The 21,685-nt window shown below is 36.8% G+C and overlaps 1 protein-coding gene across 1 annotated transcript in view; it reads right to left on the bottom strand.

Annotated features, from left to right (window-relative positions):
• Window positions 1-21,685, bottom strand: part of cpx (synaptic transmission protein complexin) — a 46,067-nt gene that overhangs the window by 7,736 nt on the left and 16,646 nt on the right. The gene's annotated exons all lie outside the window — the stretch shown is intronic.

The raw sequence follows: 21,685 nt of genomic DNA, 5'->3' as shown, positions 1-21,685 counted from the left end.
TCCCTCCGCACCAGTGCTGGAATCCGGACTTCGTAGTTGGCAAAAGAGAGCGCTGTTCATTTTCGAATGACGATTTAGTTATTTTTTTACGTATAGATAAAATAAAATAAAAAGTTTACATTACCTATGATTTTGCTTTCATCTTATTTTATTTACGTACCATGTTTTCTAGAAAAAATTATTCTTTATGGTATTTTAACCCTATCGTTTATGACATAAAAGTAGTAAGTATGTTTTTCGTTTTCTGTAACTGCGAACTTGGCAGCGTATCTAATAAGACACATAATTTAAGATCATCTTTTGTATATGTTTAAAAGTTATTTTTGCTAGCTCTACAAGAATCTAACGAGGCTTGAATTGAGTACACATGTCTCACCTTGCCAATTTTATCGTTAACATCGTTTAGACAATTTCCTTTCAAGTATTGTTAAAAATTTCCATCCCGTATAGAAATATTTCGGCAAAACAGTCTGTACTGTAAAATATAGCTGTATTCCGTCTCCTCTAATGACGTTAAGAGCCCCGCACAGCCTAATTGGAGCAGAGTGACGCTTCCACTTTAAACGCGATTTTAATAGTCTTAAAATGTCGAAGTATCGCTGCGAATGGAGAACTTTCTTTCGTCCTTTCATTATTCGTTACTTATATTATAATATTCTATACAAATCAATTCGTAATTATATTTTATATTTCAGAATTTTTACTCACAATATAATTAATAGAACTCCAGGGACTAAACCCGGATTTTTAATCGCACGGAAAAAATGTAAACAAAGTTTCGTCATTGTCAAAGTGACATTTCAGGGGATTTCAAGGTATGGGACCGCTAGAAATATTATATAAAGTTCTGTTGTTGCCATGTTTTTTCTATTTTCGATAAAAGAGCCGTTGGGAGAAACTTACAAGTCGTCTTTTGACAGAAGTACTGGACCCGATCCATCCTTTCATACAAACTGAACGAAAAACACGGAAAAACAATGCACAACTTAACTACAATAAAAATATTAAAACAATATCACAGTAAAAAAAACAGAACAAGTCACTGGAAAACGATTACGAATTGAGTCTCGAATGTTGCTGCATTGAGTGCGTCTCGCCCAGGTGTAATACCAGGACAATAAATAAATTATACATACAAAAACAGGTAGCTCAAATTCGTAAATTAATAATCAAAGCGTAGTAAAGCAAAAGTAAAGAGAGCGGAATTTTCATAGCATTTTTTGACCTGTCATAGTGACTTCTCACTTAAATCGACTCTACCTGAATGATGTCAATATATTAGACCTTAAATTATATTGTCGTATACCTACTTATTATTTTTCATCACACTAACTTGCTTGTAAACAGTGTCGTAACATGCAGGCTACCTTGGTTGCAAACCCCCAAATAAAACCCTCGACCTAATGTGCTTGTCATGAAACCCGTGGTCGGTCGCATGAGTCATTGCGCGTACACATTGTCTTGTCATGAAGCCCAAGGTCGGTCAATGAGTCGGTGCCCGTACTGATGGCGCTGCGCGCGCTGCTGCAGGACCACATGGACCACATGCACACGCACGTTGCGGCGCATGCCGAGGGCGGTTGAGGGCGACGCTGCCAAGAGCACAGCCTAAGGTATCGCCAATATTGGAAGAATTATATTTTTTATTTTACAAATAAAAATTTTACTTGCAAATGTGATGAAAAACATTGTATGTTGCACGGGCGGTACTAGAATTACGAACATCGACTCATTAAAGGTTGCCTGGAAGAGATCGCTCTGAAGCGATAAGGCCGCCAATAGGTAATAGCTTACCTTAGAAAAACTCTATGTATATACTTGTGTTTTCTGTACTGCTTACTGTGTTGGTGTGCAATAAAGAGTTATTGTATTGTATTGTATTAATGGAACAGAGAAGAGAAGAATTTAACATTAAAATTGAAGTGAAATTATTAAATTAGAAATTGTTATCCATTCATTGTTCATTGTATATGTCTATTCACATTTTCAACTGCTTGCTAGAATTTTAATTGGAAGAGATCGCTCTTTAACTTAAGGCCGCCTATTGTTTACCTCTACTTTTAATCTTCTTAACCCCCGACGCAAAAAGAGGGGTGTTATTAGTACCTACGTTGTGTATCCGATATATTATGTTATGTTATAAAAATAAATAAATAAATATCACGGGACAATTCACACCAATTAACCTAGTCCCAAAGTAAGCTTAGCAAAGCTTGTGTTATGGGTACTGAGCAACGGATAAATATAATTATATAGATAGATACATACTTAAATACATATTAAACACCCAAGACCCGAGAACAAACATTCGTATTTTTCATACAAATATCTGCCCCGACACGGGAATCGAACCCGGGAATATGGGAAGTCGATAAGTGAGACGTCACTATGACGGGTCAAAAATGCCATGAAAATTCCGCTCCTGCCTATGACGTATGAGGCGATGGATTATTAAAAACTCTGCTTAAAGAACTTAAATATTAAATTTTAAACTATATCAACGTTTTCAAAAACATTTACAGGGGTGTATTTACAGTGCTAAATCAACCATCTATAAATAAAATAAAAAGAAAGCAATATTCCGAAACAATTAAAAGACACCGAATCATAATAAAAATCCTTGAAACGGTTTACATCAATGAATGTTGTTTTTTTTTAGACGCCGAAATCCTACAAAATATACATAAAAAATGCTACAATCTAACTCTAAAGATTGCCTGGAACAGACCACTCTGAAGCGATAAGACCGCTTATTTTATCCCTATCCCATGGGAATATCGGATTAAAAAGAAGCTTATGTTTTATTCCAGACGTCCAGCTATCTACATACCAAATTTCATCCAATTTGTTCACTCACAAACGTTAGCATTTATAATATTAGTAGAATTAGTAGAATAAGTTTGTGAGTGTGCCGAAGCATGTTTTTACTCTTTAGCGTTAATGTTTTACAAAAAAAAACTTAACAGAAAACATTGTAAAGAATTGAAAAGCATCCCAATTAATGTAGTCTTAGTATCAAACGTAATGCTGGCTTGTTACTGTAACAAGGTCCCTGGGGACCGGGAATTTAAAACGGGGCCAATTGCTCGGGATCAATTTTATATCCTTCTCAATATGACAGAGATTACTGAGATTAATTACGAGCTACATATAATATAAAAAACCCGGCCAAGAGCGTGTCGGACACGCCCGAAATAGGGTTCCGTAGCCATTACGAAAAAAATAAGTCATATTTTTCTAAGGATTTCGTATTTTGTACGGAATATTCCAAGGTTAGGTATATTTTATAAGTATTTATCTATATAAGTATGTTTTATCCGTTGCCTAGTATCCATAGTAGGTGCCTTGCTTACTTTGGGACTAGGTTAATTGGTGTCAAGTGTCCCGTGATATTTATCCGAAATTTCTACAGTATAAGAAGTTCCTTTTTTAGAGTTCCGTAGCCAAAATGGCAAAAACGGATCTCTTATAGTTTCGCCATATCTGTCTGTCTGTCTGTCCGTCCGCGGCTTTGCTCAGGGACTATCAATGCTAGAAAGCTGTAATGTTGCACGAATATATATGTAAACTATGCCGACAAAAACAACGTGCCCCCCCCCCTCTAAAATCAAAAACGGCTAAGTTTTCTTGAGAATTATTAGTAGTTTAAGAACCTAAGGTATAAAGTATACCTAAACATGGAATATTCCGTACAAAATATGAAATCCTTCGAAAAATATTACTGAATTTTTTCGTAATGGCTATGGAACCCTATTTCGGGCGTCTCCAACAAGCTCTTGGCTGGTTTTTACATTTCCAAAGGGACAAAACCTGGAGGATAAGCTAGAAGCTAGTTAAGGCAGCCTGTCCATCCAAAGATGTGTACCTGTCCTCGCACAGCACAGCTCTAGTGGAACATTCCTCGCAACACTAGGAAAGCATAAAGTAAGATCAAACTTGAAGGAAAACTCCTTCCCTATCGATATTTCCAAGCTTTTCCTTCATGAAATAATAGTTGAGTTTATAAAGCGGGTCGGGTGCCTTTGGGAAATTAGAAGCCGCCGAGCGGAGCCGAGCAGAACTACCCGCAGTGTTGCCAGATGGCTGAACTGTTGGCTTGCTGGTTTTACTTTTAGGTATAGTCAGACTTAGTTCGCGATAAACAAAAATAATAGGACGATTTTAAAGCGAACAATTTTGATAGCCCAGCCAGTGAGTGAAATAAGTAAAAAAATATTTATACCTGTTTTTTTTACATAAGTCAAAGTCAAAGTCAACGTCAAAGTCAAAGTCAAAGTCAAAATATCTTTATTCAATTTAGGCTAAAACAAGCACTTATGAATGTCAAAAAAAAATCTACCACTGGTTCGGAAAATCTCTGTTGAGAAGAATCCGGCAAGAAACTCAACGAGGTATATTTTTTTTCAATAGATTTACAATAATATCACGGGACAATTCACACCAATGGACCTAGTCCCAAAGTAAGCTTAATATCTATAAATCACAAGTATTTAACACAACTTTATTTTTAACACATAAAACGACAAAGTACAATAAAGTATAGCCGGTAGACTTATGCGGTGGTGACTGATGTCCGAACTGGGGGAAACCTGTGTGTCGGGTCCGGTCACTAGAAATTAGTCAGTGTGACTTAGCATAGTAAGATATATTTTCAGAAGAAACATCTTCCAGTTATTTATTGCAAGCAATCGTTGCCATACTTGCCATCAATAACGTGACGTAAAAATGTAGGCAAACGTAAGGCCACTGCACTCTTGGTAGAGCAATTTTTGAGCTTAGTGGTTTTAAAGTCGTACGCTAAATGAGAGAATTTTTAGGTTTCTGATTATTTTATATTTCAAAGGGGACTGCAATAGAATAGAGACAGGCTTATTTTTAACCCCCGACGCAAAAAAGAGGGGTGTTACAAGTTTGACCAAGTGTGTCTGTGTGTCTGTCTGTGGCACCGTAGCTCTTAAACGGTTGAACCGATTTGAATGCGGTTTTTTATTTGAAAGTAGGTTTTCTAGTTCTTAGACATGTTTTATCAAAATGGGTTCAGCCGTTTTTGAGATATTGAACTTTAATCTGCCACAGTTAACGTTCGATACTAGCAACACTCATATAAATCACCTATAAGAACCATCGCTAGAAAACCTGCTTTCAAATAAAAAAAACCGCATTCAAATCGGTCCACCCGTTTAAGAGCTACGGTGCCACAGACAGATACACAGACACACAGACAGACACACATAGCGGTCAAACTTATAACACCCCTCTTTTTGCGTTGGGGGTTAATTAATATCTGACAGTCCTACTGGCCCTAGAATCAGAGCAGATATTTGTATGAATAATACGAATGCTTGTTCTCGGGTCTTGGACTTTTAATATGTATTTAAGTTCGTAATTATATACACATGGACAAGACTAAAATCATGTCAAATGTCCATGTCACACCCGTGCCGGTTATCGTTGGGAACGATGTACTCGAAGTTGTTGACCACTATGTTTACCTTGGACAAGTTGTCCAGTTGGGTAGGTCCAACTTCGACAAAGAGGTCGCCCGAAGAATCAAACTCGGATGGGCAGCGTTCGGGAAACTTCGTGATGTCTTCTCGACCAATATTCCGCAGTGCCTGAAGACTAGAGTCTTCGACCAGTGTGTGTTGCCAGTGATGACTTATGGCGCTGAGACGTGGTCCTTAACTGTTGGCCTCTTAGAGAGGCTCAAAGTCACGCAACGAGCTATGGAGAGAGCTATGCTTGGAGTTTCTTTGCGCGACAGAATCCGGAATACGGAAATTCGTCGAAGAACTAAAGTCACTGACATAGCTGGAAAAATATGCAAATTGAAGTGGCAATGGGCAGGCCACATCGCTCGAAGAACATATAACCGTTGGGGGAGAAAAGTCCTCGAGTGGCGACCACGAACCGGAAGACGAAGCGTTGGCAGGCCTCCCACCAGGTGGACTGACGACATCGTGAGAGTGGCGGGAAACCGGTGGATGCAAGTGGCAAGTTGTCGTTCATTGTGGCGTTCTAAGGGGGAGGCCTTTGTCCAGCAGTGGACGTCTTCGGGCTGATGATGATGATGAATTATATACACACTAGCTTTTGGCCGCGGCATCGCCCGCGTGGAATTTGGTTATCGCGCGATGTTCCCTCGGGAACTGCGCATTTTTCCGGGATAAAAGTAGCCTATGTCACTTTCTGGCCAAACTATCTATGCTAAAATCACGTCGATCTGTCGCTCCGTTTCGACGTGAAAGACGGACAAACACACAAACACACACTTTCGTATTTATAATACCAATACTCGTATTAGTTGGTTATGTTTATCCATTGCCAAGCATCCATAATACAAGCTTTGCTTAGTTTGGGACTAGGTTAAAATGGTGTCAGTCAATTATCCCATGATACGTATTTTATTTATGCACGCTGTATAGTGACAGATATTGGTGCTGGTCACTGTACCTACAACATGGTTTTCAAGAGACTTCAATAATAATGAAGGTGTCTATTTCAGATAGGTCTGCCTATTATCACTTCGGTTTACATATTTTTCGGGTGACTTTAGCTCTTCAAGGAACGGAACCCTAATAAAGTCAAAGTCAAAATATCTTTATTCAATTCAGGCTATAACAAGCACTTATGAATGTCAAAAAAAAAACTACCTCCGGTCCGGAAAAACCTCTGCTGAGAAGAATCCGGCAAGAAACTCAACGAGGTATATATATTTTTTTTTAAACAGATTTACAATATTATTAAATGATATGTATACATCACAAGTATTTAACACAACTTTATTTTTAACACAATACTGAGACTCCGCTGTCTGCCTGTCTGTCTGTCGGTCTGTCACAGGGCTCTATCTCTTGAGCCGTAACAGCTAGGCACTTGAAATTTTCACAGATTATGTATTACTGTGACCGCTATAACGACAAATACTAAAAACAGAACAAAATAAATATTTAAGGGGGGCTCCTATACAACAAACGTAATTGTTTTGCCATTTTTTGCTCGATATTAAAAACGGCAACAGGTAGCCGCATGAAATATACACAGAACCTTTACTTGTATAATTAGTTAAGTTAAAATAAAATAAACATTTAAGGGGGGCTCCCATACAACAAACCTGTTTTTTTTGCCTTTTTTTTTACTAATGTCTAATGTTGTATAGATAATGGTACGGAACCCTTCGTGCGCGAGTCCGATTCGCACTTGGCCGGTTTTTTGTACTTATAATAACTAAGATCGGTTTGAGGGCTATACCTTTATGATGGCAACATCATCAATAAATTTACCCACACAAGTTCCATTTGTAAAGGGATCGGCAAAATATAATACAATATTTTCCCGCAACGTCTTAGGGGATCTGTGCTCTTCATTATTAAAGCCACAATGCGGCATCCATGATAAAGAATGGATTGGTTACAGCTACTTCTTACAGGGAATGTGGTAGTTTTTTGAGTGGGTTGGTAAACGTTCTTTGAATGAATTAGGGAGGCAAAAGCGGGCCATTCAATAAATAAATATCACGAGACAATTCACACCAATTGACCTAGTCCCGAAGTAAGCTTAGCAAAGCTTGTGTTATGGGTACTAAGCAACGGATAAATATAATTTAATAGATAGATACATACTTAAATACATATTAATCACTCAAGACCCGAGAACAAACATTCGTATTTTTTTCATACAAATATCTGTCCCGACACGGGAATCGAACCCGGGACCTCAAGCTTCGTAGTCAGGTTCTCTAACCACTAGGCCATCTGGTCGTCGGCCATTACTACACCTAGTTTATTTTAGCATTAATAACAATTAGGACGAGACCACATTCAACCACATATAAACCTACCAACAAAAAGTCGGAAAACCCCCGACTTTGTCACTTCAAAGTTCAATATCTCAAAAACGGCTGAACCGATTTTGACGAAACATGTCTAAAACCATCGCTAGAAAACCTGCTTTCAAATCGGTCTACCCGTTTAAGAGCTACGGTGCCACAGACACACAGACAGATACACATAGCGATCAAACTTATAACACCCCTCTTTTTGCGTCGAGGGTTAAAAAAGAACGGAAGCGATCTTTACGTCATCATCATCATCATCATCATCAGCCCGAAGACGTCCACTGCTGGACAAAGGCCTCCCCCTTAGAACGCCACAATGAACGACAACTTGCCACTTGCATCCACCGGTTTCCCGCCACTCTCACGATGTCGTCAGTCCACCTGGTGGGAGGCCTGCCAACGCTTCGTCTTCCGGTTCGTGGTCGCCACTCGAGGACTTTTCTCCCCCAACGGTTATCTGTTCTTCGAGCGATGTGGCCTGCCCATTGCCACTTCAATTTGCATATTTTTCCAGCTATGTCAGTGACTTTAGTTCTTCGACGAATTTCCGTATTCCGGATTCTGTCGCGCAAAGAAACTCCAAGCATAGCTCTCTCCATAGCTCGTTGCGTGACTTTGAGCCTCTCTAAGAGGCCAACAGTTAAGGACCACGTCTCAGCGCCATAAGTCATCACTGGCAACACACACTGGTCGAAGACTCTAGTCTTCAGGCACTGCGGAATATTGGACGAGAAGACATCACGAAGTTTCCCGAACGCTGCCCATCCGAGCACGCCGTGCCGAGCCGTGCTTTACGTATATTAACACTATTGAAAAATAACTGAAGCAAATATGCAACTACTAGCTATGTTTCCCGCAACTCGATCCGTTCAATTCGTTTATCGCTGTGCCGCGGGAGCTATGCCATTTTCCGGGATAAAAACTATACTATGTCCTTCCCCGGGACTTGAACTATCTGTATACCGAATTTCATCTTAATCGGCTCAGCGGCTTAGACGTGATGTGGTAATAAACAACAAAACAACAAACTTTCGCGTTTATAATAATGGGATCAATATGTTGAAATTTATTTATTTTATAATAGAGACTTATACTAAAACCAAAGTGTCTCTATTACTAATTATATATATGTATCACCGGCATTCTAACTCTCTTCGTCGGATTACAGCTGGCATTATTTGGCCGCAAACCTCCTCTCTTTCCTACCGCATGATAAAAATAATACGTAATAAATAAGTACCTTTTAAAATTAATTTACGATTTCTCACCACTCGATAATCCGCCGTCTCCGAAATTGCTTTACCTTTTCATAAATAAAATTGAAGCTAGCATTAAAATTTTAATTTATCAAAAAGCAACCGTATCCAGCCCACTTACGGTTTGGCTTGGAACGAGGGGCCTTATTAGATTAAGTCGTGTGAATCCCCCGGGTTACCACAGACCCTGATGTTATAAATTTATTAGACATGTATAAATTGTAATTATAAAAAGTTTCGTTTAATTAAAATATTGGGTTCGAAATTGTACCTTCGCTTTGTAAATACAACCGTGATTAAGTAGGATAGGTAGAAAGCGTGGTTGGCATCAAGTTTAGAAATCATAATAAAATCTGATAATTTTAAATAAAGAACTTTTTTAATCAAGATTTTACATGCGAACTTTATGACTTAAAAGCTTGTAACAATGGCGGAAAAGCTGAAAATTCTGGTAACTTTTAACCTACTGATTTTTAATAATTGTAATAGAAGTATCAGAAACAGAAAAAAAATAGCAAATTACATTAACGTATGGTACATAATATTTCGACAGGCCATTTAAAACTACAAGGAGTTTCATTATTAAAAAACACACATGTATACTTATTTATACAAAATGTAATACACACCATTAAAAAGTGTCTTTGGAATAGCAAACAGAATATTTAATTACCAACAATTATTTATTATTAAGCTAGAAAATATTAACGAATTTAGGCAGGTTTTGCGAAATTATTTAGAATCAAAAGCTCACTATTCAATTCAAAAGATAATTTACATTAGAATATACGAGTATTGGATGGTTTTATGCATGTGATACACAAAACTTTAACATGTTGCTTGACTTTTTTTTGAAGAGCAATAAGTACTTTATTTACATTGAAAATAAAAAATAAAATAAAACTAACCTAAACGTAAAAAGACAAATAATAATAATAATGAAAATTGAAATAATTGATTTAAACCAGACCCCTCAGGCAAGGTTCCGAAGATGCTAGCAGCGTTCCCTCTTCGAATTGCTAGGCTAATTCTTTGTCCGAGGTTGCTGCCAGCTCTTCGGTCCTCTGTGACGTCTACTAACCTCTTCGATATTTCTTTGTAAAGTTTCAGAGCGCTAGGACACATGTGGTACTATAAATTGTCTGTAAGTCAGCTTCTTTGTATCATGCTTGAGCAAATATGTAAATGACTGGTTACTGATTACACACTAATATAAAAACACAGTACAATTTAATCCACAGCACAGAATTTTTGTAAAAAAAGTAATGGTTGATATTCATTCATTGTGTGGAGACCCTTTTTGGTATCCTGCCGTATCACCTAGTAACATAGTTTTAGTGCTAGTTCTAGTCTTAGCTTTAGGTGGTACTTTTTGGAACCAAAATAAACTTTTCTTTCTTTCTTTCTTTCATTCACAAAAAGTTTTGCCAGAGGGAAATATTAACTAAAATACTAACTAATAAAAACTAAAAGTGAGCAAGTACAATCGAAGTGAAAGATACTTTCTACCTTGTCGCCGTCACTTGGGGTTTGAAATGTTGTATACAATCATCAGAAGGCATGCAGAGACAAGTTACTAAAGTATAATGATATTTTTGACTCGAACACACCTACCCACGACCGGCTTCATTAACCCCTCGCATGCGGGAACTAAAAAAAGTACTGCATTATAGTCTCATCTGTTTTAATCTACAAATAAATAATCAGTCAGGAAACGTAACTCAGAACAAATTCCACACGAAAAGTGGCCATACTTTAAAACAAAACAACTTATGATTCAAATACGAATCATTTTCGAGGTTGCAAACAGACGTGCTTGCTGATTGGTTAAAATTCAGAAAGAAAGCAGAGATTGGTTTGCTCGCGTGATGCAGCGTCAGATGTCAGTCCAATGACGCGCTGAACACGCTTTTAAGCCCCGCCTACTAGGACACGGAAGGCCATCTTTATAACGCAGTTGCAATTCCTGACTTATTATATATTCCCAGGTTTTAATCAGCACAATTTTGCTGATTAAAATAAAATAAAAAAACAAAAGATAGCCTTTTTGGCACGGATCCGCGTTTTAAGCACAGGGGTTAAAGAAGCTTGTTTAATAATTCTAATTATTTAATACTTTGGTTGAAGGTGTACAATGTTCATATAGGAGTTGTCAGGAGGTGCTGGAGGTGGAAGAGGCCGAGCATGCCCCACGGAAGTCAACCTGACTCGATTAGGGAGTCGCGTGGAAACGGACTCCCTACTAGAGTCAATTTCACATCCATGGGCTGTGATTTCTGTTCTTATCGTTGGTGACTTCTTTTCAATTGTTGGCGACTTCTTTCTTCTTTGTTCAACATTCTGGAAAGTAAGACTCTGAAATGTAATAAACCCATTTGCAAAAAAAGCGGGCACCCACAACTTTTCTGTACAACCATAGCAGTCAATTGAAGTTACCTATTTTTTGTCAAAATGAGTAATTTCCTAAAAAACAAAATAAAACAAATTAAGGTCCACTTAAGAGCGCGCAAACATTTTGTCCCAACTCGTCACTGGCGCGATCTCCTTCCCGCGGCCCGTGTTTCGCCCGCACACTACAAAGGTTTGCTGTGTGCGTACGATGCGAGCGTTGCCGAAACATTAAACACATCTTGATCGTTGTACATTTTTCGTCGTAGTAAAATTTAGAAAAAAATTGTTGCGATATAAATATTTTATTCCTTAACATAATAATTTATTTTATTACTTACAAGCTTTTACTTATCTGCCCTGTTAGTACGTTAGTTATTAGTAGGTATGGATAAAATTTTGGAAGCTAAACTTGACTAAATATGCGTTTTCAGATTAAGTTAAAATTTTACATACGTGTGTAAATCAAATGACAATGCAGTATATTATTATGATTTATGAAGCCTGATCTGATGATGGAGCTGGAAGGTGGCCGTAGGAACTCTGTAATAAATCTATATAACCACATCGACTTTGGGCTCGTTTGATTCGTCTTGACAAGTACTTTGGCCCTAGATGGCAACAACGTATAAAAATTACAGTCAGTAAAAAAAGCTGGCAATAAAATTTAATTTTTCAGTGCGCGCAAAATATTTAGTTTCAATGTTTCTTACGCATATGATGGTATACTGTGTGAGGGCACGTAATTAATTAGAAATAAATGAATATTTCATCATCATTGCTCATAATTATTTTCATCTAATATCTTAAACGAGCAATTCCGAAATCCCCGAATCCCGTATATATATATATATATATTATATATATATAAATATATATATATATATAGATAATTATATATTTCGGCGATAATGTACGTGTATATAAATAATTTGAATTTTACATAATTAGGCCTTAAAACACTCGTGTGATGCTATAAACGATATTCACTTCGCTGGTATCGTTAACCCACACTATGGTTTCAAGACCCCTCTTATGTAACAATTGCATAAAATACTATTAGTAGATTGTACACTACGGGGATAAAGCACTTTATTATGTCACGGGTACGGTATTGAATCCTGAGCGTAACGAAGGACTCCAGATTTAACTCCGAGCGCAGCGGGGTGTCGTGCGTTAACTCCCGAGCGAAGCGAGGGTTTTAAGATGGAGTCCTTAGATCAGATGGAGTCGACTTCTCTGGGAGTAGATTATTAACAATGCGTAAGGCGTCTAATTTAATGGACTACGGAGTCCAATGACATTTTAGTAACAGGAATTTCATTAGCTATCGTACATGTTCGGAGACAGTCTATCAAAACTGAGTAGTATCCTGGAATGTTTAATAAACATTAATCTTCATTTTATATGATTTCACTTGGTACGTACCTAATAAAATACTGTGCAAATTAGACAAAGTATTATTACTGAATAAAATTGTGGCAAAATCTAATTTTTTTAAAGTTGAAAATGCGTCATACATTTTAATATATTGGGACTTATAGAAATCTCATGATTAGGTATATTCGACATTTCAGCCTGTTCTATTTTCCGTCTGAAAATAAATGCAATCTTAAAATCAAGAAAGTAATGTTATCATAAATCCGATTGGATTATAATTTAACACAAAACGTATTTATTATTGATCCTGAATGTACAGTAATGGGAATTAGTATTGATAAATAACCTTTTAATGGTAGATAGTACCTGATAAAAAAATGTTAAGTATCTTAAAACCAAAACAGTAATTTTACAGTAACTTTAATTCGATTTGGAGTGAATTTAACAAAAAAATATATTTATGGAACTAGATTTCTATCTTGGATTTACAGTAATGGTAATTAATAATGATGAATAACCTTTTCTAAGCAGCTCATACTGTGTTAACAGTACTGTGTTTTTTCATCCCAATGATTTTCGTTTATTACCCATATCTAAGAATATAAGACTTTTACTTGTACAACAAGATTTTATTTACTTTTTATATCATACTCACTATCATACTAACAAACATACTAACAGGGCAAGTTAAATAAAAGCTTTAATAACTTGAAGTTACATTTAATTTTTTTAATACAATATTTTTTTGCTGACTGTACTTTTGTCCCTGGTTACCACCTAGGACTCGTCAAGACAAATCTAATGAGCCCAAACTCGATGGGGTTATGTCGTTTTATTACAGAGTTTTGTGGTTACCTTCCAGCTCCTTCAGATCAGCTTCATGTCATAATAATAATAGTACATTGTCATTTTATTCACACATGCACGCAAAGTTTCATCTCAATCAAAAATCAGGAAGTGGGTCAAATTTAGTTAATACTTCACACATACATACTAACATACATACTAATATGGCAAGTTAAATAAATGCTTGTGAAATGTAAAATGCATCTACCCGTATTAGTTTGAGTGAAAATTGCGAAAATTTAAAACATTTAATTTTAACATGTAAAATACTTATCAAGTATCAAGCAATTGCGGACACGCTATAACTATCGGGTGTTTGCAGTAAAGGTTGATAACCTTGCGGAGAGCGCAGAGCGATACGTCCGTCCTTGGAGAGCCCGGCGCTTTCTGAGTCGTAACTAATAACGCGCGCGGTTATATAATCGATTTAGGACCCAAGTTTAGAAAATTGTCAAACTTAAATGAGCTATTATTAAGCGCTGAAAAAAATATTACAGACTAAACATTTCCTGTAGATTTATAATAAAATTGTTTATTGGCAAATACATCACAACAAATGAGATAAAAAATGATGAAGTAGACCGATTTAGACTTTTTGAAGAATGGTATTTGAATAATAATAACTGATATTTTTGATACATATGATGACCCTATGTCTTAAAAGACTATATTTCCTATTATAAAATACTAAAGTTACACTGTTTGTGGTGGGTTATAATGGAAATATTTCACATGAAAGACAGCTCTGACGCGTATTTTTGTAAAACCTCACTAACAAAATGATATGGCAAAAAAAAATCGCTGACGGAAATAAATGGAAATTACCGCTATACATCAGAGTAAGAGTTTATCTATATGTTACATTAGTTTTTCCTTAAAAAACGTAAGCATTTAGACATTAATAAGGCATTTGAAAACCTCAAAATCGCTGAATGGGCAATTTTTCGTTTGCACGCTCTTAATTACCAAACAAAAGTGTTTTTACTTCGGAAATTTAGTTTATTTTATTTTGTTGCATCAACTAGTTATAAAGTATTCGAATAAATCAAAAGTGCCCGCTTCTTTGCAAAGGAGTGTATTATTTCAATCGATTGAAACTTTTTTTTATAAATTTCATCCCCAACTGAAGCCAAGAGGACAAGGTGCTTAGACGTATTCCATGTCTAAGAATCTCAGATAAATTTGAATAAATAATAATAATCGTTGAGTTTCTTGCCGGATTCTTCTCAACAGAGGTTTTTCCGAACCGGTGGTGGTTTTTTTTTGACATTCATAAGTATAAAATAAATAAATTGAATAAAGATATTTTGACTTTGACTTTGAATGTTTATTTAAGATTAAATCCATAAATATAAAGTGTTAATTTTTGTCACTACTCAAACTTTAAGGGTACTTAATGCAGGCTCTAATAGTAATATACTTTAATATGTATTGGTATAGTCTATAAGGTAGTTTCATATGTATCATACGTGATCATTACTTTGATTTTATTCAAAACGTCGCACTTGCTGACGTCACCGATGCCACTGAACGCTCACATTGCTAGGTACTCAATTAAAAAAAAAAATTAATGCTAAACTTACAATCTATTGCAATATCACTTCAAAGCATTAAAAAGTAACATACGACTTTTTGTGGTTGTATCAAAAATACATACTGTATTATCACAGCATCAAAAAATTATCGCTTTTAATGCGATATAGTTTAATCCTTCCGCAAGGTGCATCGAGGTCAATGCACTTAACCCTCCGGCTGCTCCGAGCTACAAAGATTGCGGCGGTAAACGTATTACAAACCCATCAGGGTAGAACCGTGCATCTTACAACTAGGCACAGTTAGTAAATGGATTTAAAACGAAGAAAACTGTGGTTTAAATAAAACAATACTATTTGAGACACTCAATAACATGTCTCACAACCAACATAAATAAATTGCAATTAGTACACAAAAATCGCGCATATAAATATATTATTATTTACCACGAGCTTTACGGTGAAGGAAAACATCGTGAGGAAACCTGCACAAAACCTGCGAAGCAATTCAATGGTGTGTGTGAAGTTCCCAATCCGCACTGGGCCCGCGTGGGAACTACTGCCCAAGCCCTCTCATTATGAGGGGAGGCCTGTACCCTGCAGTGGGACGTATATAGGCTGGGATGATGAACTTAGTGTTATAGTGTTGCAATTTGCAACACCTACATGGGTAGCATGTACGTGTACGACCTTATTTTAATGTGTCTTACCATCTCATTTTTTACTGTACTACATGTATGCAATTAATAAACAATACTTATATGTAATGAGGAAATAAAGAAAAAAATCCCAGCTACTGTGCATAGTTCCTACAAATTTTTCCATAATATTATCGATACAAAATTGTCCACTTAACACTACCTCGGCGTACTGGGGGCCCGTTCGACCCGTCCGCTAACCGAGTTACGAACTCATCAGGCCGGAAATTGAGCTAAGAGCAGTGGGAGGGTTAGATAGTTACGTAGCATACTTTGTAGCGCTTTGACAATTACGAAATTTAATTTCAGTGAAAATGAGTAGTAGTAAATTCATAATTTTAGTAATAATTATTGATGCCTGAGTTTTCGCTCCGAGTTTTTTTATTTCCACTGTATATGTATGTAACAAAATTAGTAGTGTTAATTGGATAATAATCCTGCCGTGAAACAGCAGTGCTTGCACTGTTGTGTTTCGGCGTGGAGAGTAAGACAGCCGGTGAAATTACTGGCACTTGAGGTATCCCATCTTAGGCTTCTAGGTTGGCAACGCATGTGCAATCCCCTGGTGTTGCAGGTGTCTATTGGCGGTGGTGATCTCTTATCATCAGGAGACCCACTTGCTCGTTTGCCATCTAGTTGAATAAAAAAATAAATAATAGTATTTAATTTTCTTATATAAATAATACCATCCTGTTGCCTGCGCTTATTCATTCTATCAGCGTATATTTGTTTACCGCTACTCCGCGGGAACTTAACAATTTCCAGGATTAAAACTATCCAACTTCCTTTCCCGGGACTTAAACTATCTGCATACCGAATTTCATCTTAATCAGTACAGCGCTTTAGACATGAAGAGGTAGCAAACAAACAAACAGACTAACAAACTTTCGCATTTATAATATCAGTGGATATATGGGCCGAGATGACGGAACCCTCGGTGCACTAGTCCGACTCGCTATTGGCCAGTTTTTCCACAAAAATCCTAGAGAATCCTCAGAAAGATCATAAATTCCTCATTTACATAGACGTCATCTTATTTCTCCCTCGAATATAAACCGCATTTCGCCGTGTAAAAGAACTCGAGATAATTAAATCTAGAAGAATCCCTTGAGAGCGCTTCTCATTAAGGGAGATAACAATAAAACAGGATTTATACGCTTTTTAGAAATTGAGGGAGACCTGGAGCACGAATCACTTAAGGAGTTGATTTAAGAGTTGACTTTGAACTCTATACCATCTGCCGCTTTTCGCGGAGGGCAGGTTATAGATGCAAAATGAGTGTTCATAGGTCAGTAGGTATTAGCCTGTTTATATTTATAATATTTACATATTATTTGAATTATATATATATATAGTCCTCCTCATCGGTTTCGATGACGGCGACCCCACAAAAACTATCCTCTATGCATTAAGACGCCTATTGTGGGCTCTAATATGGCTGAATTAAAAGTACAATGAGACACAGACTATGTTACACGTTTCACTCGATATTTTTTTTATGTCGTTCATAGAAAGGGTTATAGTTAAGGTATAAGTATATAAGTACAATTAAGGTGTTAAGATTTACAATGTATAAGCTGTGCGTTTAGGCAACCTTGTTAGAAAATAAGTTATGTCAACCTTAGTTATGTAGTGTCAAAATGTACAAAACCAAGCTTTCACACTAAATCGAGATTTTTTTCACAAGTGGCCGTATGATATCTCTTAGCCTATAAATAACGGTGCCCCCGCCGGCGATCGCAAAACAGAGGACCTACTCCGAAATTCGAAAACCGAAGTTCGTATTGTATCATCCCTTTCACTCTCGTATTAAATAGTATAAGTGTCAGAGGGACGGAACGACACGAACTTCGATTTTCGAATTTCGTAGTAGCCCCGCTGCTGTCTTTTACATGTTTCATAAAAAATACAAAACACGGCAAAAAGTCGTAATAAATTCGTTACATCACCCGTCGTGTAAACAGATAAGCGCGGTAAATACTTCAGCTGAAATTGGCCTTTGTAGAATAAATAATTAAACATTAATAACCGACTAGCCTAAAAAAGGAAACAATAAGTCTAGTAGATTTTGAATCTGTTAAGCAGCTTAAAATTCTACATTTGGGACTCATTCAAAATCGTTATCAGCTCTAAAGTTGAACTTTTAGTTAGGTTATACTTAACAAATATACAGTCATGACTAGTCTTATTTTGTTCATTTATATTTTTTGAAATTTCTGGAATAACTGCAGCTTAAAAAGTTATAAAATTACTATATGTAGAATGAGCTAAGTATTAGCTTTCATTTGATAGGTGAAAATGTTTTTTAATTTCTCTGCCATATTTTTTTCACGGACGCCATAATTTAAATATTATATACCCTATGTCACTAAGTTAAAATCCGTCCAGCCGTTTAGGCTACAGAGAGGACCAAAGCAATATACATACATACACATACGTTACACACACATACGAGCTTTGCGGTGAAGGAAGACATCGTGAGGAAACCTGCACAAACCTGCGAAGCAATTCAATGGTGCGTGTGGAGTTCCCAATCCGCACTGGGCACGCGTGGGAATTATGGCCCAAGCCCCCTTGTTCTGAGGGGAGGCCTGTGCCCAGCAGTGGGATGTATATAGGCTGGGATGATGATGATGATGATGATGACACATACGCTCGAAAAACGTAACCCTCCTTCAGTGTGCCTTCAGCCCGTCAGGTAAAAATACAAAACACGGCAGAAATTCGTAATAAATTCGTAACATCAGCCGTTGTCTAAACCGGGTGATAAGCGCGGTAAATACTTCAGTTGAAATATGGCCTTTGTTTGTAAAAACAAGGTTTAGGCCTCTGTACCAGCGGTTCTAGAAAGTCACTTCGATAAATCATTTGTTTTGTTTCATATTTTAGGCACAGATAATAAAAACTTTGTCTTTACTTACTTATACTTCATTTTTTAAACATTAGAAAAATGAAAGCGATCTTGACATGTCTTTTAATTGAAATACATTTTAATGAAATTTATAGTATGACGAAACTGCAGTGGAATTTTATGATGTTTGGTCTTGTGCCTCTAGTGTGGCGTTTTCACAAAACATTCGTTCACTATTCGAAGACGTAAATCGAGCGTTCGATACGTAGCCGCCACATGTCCACGGTGCGGCGTCGTCACCCGTTTTCATTACGATACGTGGACGTAATAGCTTTCGTAGCAAACCTACACTCACAAAAGTTGTTGTGCAAACTTTCCGCTAGATAGAGGCGCTGTCCGTATTTCCATACAAATTAAGATTTTAACGCGAACGCGATCGAGACGTATTTTGTGAACGGGAAAATACACTAAGCACACTGATATTTTTGAAAGTCCTCGATATCCAAGTTTTATACACTTGGGAGCAAACAAATGGAGCCCCCCCTGCAAATTTTTATGTTTCCATGATAACACTTACGACCTAAAAAACATAAAAATCAACGTAAAAATTGCAAGGGTGGCTCGATATCCTTGCTCCCAAGGTTAGAGATCATTCTTATCTGCGTAAGATAGAACTACATTCAGAAGAACTTTGAGCCGAAGACGAAGAGTATTTTTGACGAAGGTCTGGCTGTACTGGGATCTTAATCCATAAGAATGACACCGTTTCCACCAGGGCCGTGCTGTTAGAGGATAGGTATTATGAAGCGTTTCTATTGGTTCATGGAAAACACATTCCTCGAAACGGTTACATATTTGAATATCGAAAATTAAAATACCTACGGTTAAAATGTCGATGTTCAAAATATCGAAAATTAAAATAACGATTGTATCACAATCACAATATCGAAAGTTGTTATACCTATGGTCAAAATGTCTAAGATTGAAATGTCGATTGATTAAAGTATCGAATGAGTAAAAATATCGATAGCCAATATGTTTTAATGTTTTAATGTTTATTTGGGTACAAACGGTACAATATGGCTGATTACAAATGAAAACTTAGCTAATACACCAACCAGTAAAGTTACCACAGGTTAATATTACATATTACTAACCTTAGGATATATCTGTTGTTGTAAATGTCTGCTTTATTTATTGCTCCTTTCTCTTAATAGCACTTATTTTACATAATCTAGTAATTTTTTGTGTTGTTGTGGTCACAGTTCTAACCTAACAGAACCAAAAAAAGTTGGTAATTCATATTCAATAGGTTAGGTTAGGTTAGTATTGCGTCAAGGCGCGAAGCACTTCAGCTTAGCGGAATAGGAGCTCCGCGAAGCGGAGCTCCGTCGACCCAGTCACGTGATAGTTCATACATAGGATATTCATTACTCTGTACTTCGATATTTTGGACTTCGATGTTTGTATCTTTCGATGTAACTTTTGTAGATAAATATATTTTAGATATATTGGACGTAGTTTATCTAACCATTCGACAATATAAACTTTCGTTATTTTAATTTTAGATATTTCGATACAGTCGATATTTTAATTTTCGATATTTTGAACATAGACATTTTACCCGTAGGTATTTTAACTTTCGATATTCAAATATGTAATCTTCGCAACACATCCTCGTACATCTCTGGTGGAAACCAGCCTAACCCGCAGCCCAACGAAACTACGTAGGTACCTACTCTCACTCGCAAATCACGCGACGACGCGTGCTCCGCCAAGCGCGCACCGCGGAAAATTACAATCGAGCGGGTGACAGCTTGGAGAAAATGGCCGCCGTGCGGTGTTTTTTGCGTGTTTGTTGCAATGAAAATTTGGTTGAGTTAGGTATGGGATGTAGGACTCATTTAATAAGATTTTTAGTTCTCATGCTAATTGATTTCGTATTTATGGTGGATGTAGGCGACAAAAAAATGTTTTTATGCTCTAGTGCATTATAGCAACATCTTCGCCTAAGACCAAGGTAATCAGCCACGAACAAATCAAGTCTATAAAATGTTTTTTTTTGTACTTAATAAAATAAAATTCATTGACATCTATGTACTACACTGCATGTTTCTTACGTCAAAACGGCGCACAAAAACAGTTCACAGCGCGGTTTTGTGAACAGTTCACTATAGTCTGTTGACGTCCGTGACAGCGGTTGTCAAAGTAATATTGATGATTGATGCGCCGCGCGTTTTGTTCCAAACAGCCAGTCTAGTGCCGTAAGGTACCATCAGCCAAATAAGTGGTCTATCAATTTTTAAACAAGTTCCTATCAAATGAATATGTCGCTAAAGTCGAACTTTCAAGTTGACAGACACGTCTATTGGCATTATTGTTTTATGACGTGCAAACGATTATCAACTTTAGGGTGGTAGACCACATTATTTGGCTGATGGTACATAGATGTCGATGATAAAATTAGATGATTCTATTGACCTGTTAGTTATAGAAATAGCAATGCATGAAAATGAAATTATCGTTATTGTTAATTATTATAATTATTAAAACAATTCTTGGCAATAACTAGCTAGGACATATTAATGTACCTATAATAATATAATAACATTGAAGTAGAAAAATGTGGTAACATCGTAAACCTTTCCAAACGGCAGACCTAAACGCCATCAAACGAGATGAAGTCATAGCCCATTAAAAATAGAGTGCAGATTGCATTAAGCTCGTAAACATGCTGTCGGTACATGCCTCTCGCGGTGCGCTAATGTGACGGGAATGTTGTACAGTCGGCAGAAAAATGGAATATAGTTAGTTTAGTTAGAAAAAAAATATATAGCTCTGGACATCGGAGGACAATATTGCCAGTGGCTTTTGCCGTTGTACAGTCGAGATCAAAG

The sequence above is a fragment of the Choristoneura fumiferana genome, chromosome 25, assembly GCF_025370935.1.
Source record: "Choristoneura fumiferana chromosome 25, NRCan_CFum_1, whole genome shotgun sequence".
Lineage (NCBI taxonomy): Eukaryota > Metazoa > Arthropoda > Insecta > Lepidoptera > Tortricidae > Choristoneura > Choristoneura fumiferana.
This window is presented reverse-complemented; position numbering and strand designations above follow the sequence as displayed.